Source organism: Trachypithecus francoisi, unplaced genomic scaffold, assembly GCF_009764315.1.
Source record: "Trachypithecus francoisi isolate TF-2019V2 unplaced genomic scaffold, Tfra_2.0 Contig00800, whole genome shotgun sequence".
In the NCBI taxonomy this organism is placed as follows: domain Eukaryota; kingdom Metazoa; phylum Chordata; class Mammalia; order Primates; family Cercopithecidae; genus Trachypithecus; species Trachypithecus francoisi.
In genome coordinates this window covers 48,291-50,919 of record NW_022680908.1, presented here as the reverse complement: position 1 = coordinate 50,919, position 2,629 = coordinate 48,291, and the positions used below count along the sequence as shown (strand labels likewise).

The window sequence follows — 2,629 nt, the reverse complement described above, 5'->3', positions numbered from 1 at the left end:
CAAGCCCAAATAAAAATTGTGTGGAAAGCCGTCTTCTTGGGAACTGGCAAAATCTCCTTCAGTTCTGGGTTGATTTTGAGCAATTGGGGGATATACAAAGACTGATTATGTTGCACTAGGACCTAAGAAAATCCAGCTTCTCCCAGTGGTAAGACCCCTTAAGATTGGTGTTTTTTTTTTGTTTTTTTTTTGTTTTTTTTTGAGTATGAATTGGGTAATTAAAAAAATAATATACATGGGCCAGGCACGGTGGCTCAACCCTGTAATCCCAGCACTTTGGGAGGCCGAGACGGGCGGATCACGAGGTCAGGAGATCGAGACCATCCTGGCTAACATGGTGAAACCCCGTCTCTACTAAAAATACAAAAAACTAGCCGGGCGAGGTGGCGGGCGCCTGTAGTCCCAGCTACTTGGGAGGCTGAGGCAGGAGAATGGCGTGAACCAGGGAGGCGGAGCTTGCAGTGAGCCAAGATTGCGCCACTGCACTCCAGCCTGGGCGACAGAGCAAGACTCCGCCTCAAAAAAACAAACAAACAAAAACAAAAACAAAAATAATATACATGATAGGTTTGTTCTGTATATTTTTAATGATTATTTCACCAGAGCTGTTTGGCCTTATTTCTATACTGAGGCAGATTCGAAACATCCTAAAATCTGTTCATTATCAGATCCTGAAAGATAAAAAGCAAGTAAATAAATTTGTTTCAGTTTTTGTTGAAAATTTAGACAGTAAATGTAATCTCATTTCTATAATTTTCAAGTTTTACAATCAAAAACCAGAATAAATTTTTTCTTCTAAATTTTTGACAACTATAAAAGCATGTTTATAATATCACTTTTGTAGATACTATGAATATCAGTTGTGAACAGTATTGACTTCTAAGATAAAATATTGATAATTATATTATACAAAATGTCCAATAAAATGTTTTTAAGTTGTCTATTTAAGAAATATGTTGATTTTAAATTTCATTCCTAGATAAAATTATTTTAAGTTTGAGGATATGATGTAAAATAATTCATTGAAGTAATATAAATTAAGTATACCAGACTTATTTACTTACATAAGAAAACTAATAAATCTTAAATAAATTGCTGTCATTTGTTAGTATTTGTGTAGCTTATTTTTTTATTAAGATTCTGCCTCTAAAACAGATAACATTTAAACAAAGAAGAAAACAAAATTCAATGATTAACATGAAAATAAATTCAAAAAATAAATGTTTGTATGATGACCTAATTAAAATAATAAAAAAAGATAAAAATCTTAATATTTGTTTTACAGATTATTGGCCAAAGATAGCCCTAAGATAGTAATGTGCAGAAAATACTCTTAATTATATTTTTGAGACTTTGTTACTGACTTTGGCACTTAGGGAAACTCCAGCACAACTCCAGGATTCCCTAGGCATTTTCTCCAGAAGAATATCCAATGGAAATGAAGCAGAAGGCCAGTTCCACAAAGATAAATGGATGCTGACCTCTTAGAGTCCAGTGACTATAAATTGCAGAAAGAATAGGCCCTTCTTGGAGGTACAGGAATGGGCTATGGCCTAGAACCTCACTGAACTCTCCTGCCTGCAGGGGCTTCGGAGGGTCCTGGGAGAGACCAGCCTAGGTGCTGTGTCTTGTCCCTGGCCCTTGAGTCCTGCCCCACCTGCTAGCTTTTTCCTCAAAGAAATTAGGATGGCAACCCCCCTTGCAGCCCCACTAGAAGAATAAGAACAAGAGTGTCAAGACCCACACCCATCTTGGCATATTTAGTGACTTGTTGATTAACTAGTCAATAACTTAAAGCAGAATCTGCTGCTGTGAACCCTGAGATCAGATTCTAGGAGAAAACCTGGGGGGGGGGGGCACCTGCCTGAAGATATTCCCTGAGGAAAACCCTCTCAGGGAACTGGACTTAACCCAGAGATCCCCAGCTTTTTGAAGCACAGGTTTTACCTGGGGTGCAGTGGCCTGGTAAAATTGGGGTCAGCAACTAACCACGGAGAGGCTTTCACTGCCTATATATATATAGCCATACATCTGCCTTTATTATAAGCAGCAGGTGGGACACTTCCACCAACTGTAAAAAAAAAAAGTAATTTACAAAAGCAGGGGTTCAGTGAAGCCATCTGGTTGTTACCCTTGGGTGCTCACAGGTAGATGACAACCCAGAGCAGCAGGAAAAGGACTCCAAAGCCCATGAAGAGTGAGGCCGCCAAAGAGATGAGGAGCTCTTTATAGATATCACGAGTGTACTTGGTAGAGGTAACCTCCTAAACGAAGAACCAGGGGGTGAAGAACATGCCGGTGGCCAAAAGCACTACGGTCAGATGGGGGAAGACAGCGGGGTTCACTGGGCTGGTGTATCTGCTCATGGGCTCGAGCTCCATTTTGCCCCACGCAGGCTAATCCACTGCTCAGCCACCGGAAGCCCACTGCCAATATTTTTTACAAGCAAATTGAATGCCTAAAGCCACAAACCAGGAAGGGCAAAGGCACTGGGCTGAGGTATGGCCATTTTTCTTTCTTTCTTTCTTTCTTTCTTTTTTTTTGAGACGGAGTCTTGCTCTGTCGCCCAGGCTGGAGTGCAGTGGCCGATCTCAGCTCACTGCAAGCTCCACCTCCCGGGTTTACGCCA

At 40.6% G+C, this 2,629-nt stretch overlaps 1 pseudogene; it reads right to left on the bottom strand.

Annotated features, from left to right (window-relative positions):
- Positions 1 to 2,022: 2,022 nt before the first annotated feature.
- LOC117089139 lies at positions 2,023 to 2,381 on the bottom strand (annotated as a pseudogene).
- Positions 2,382 to 2,629: the final 248 nt, after the last annotated feature.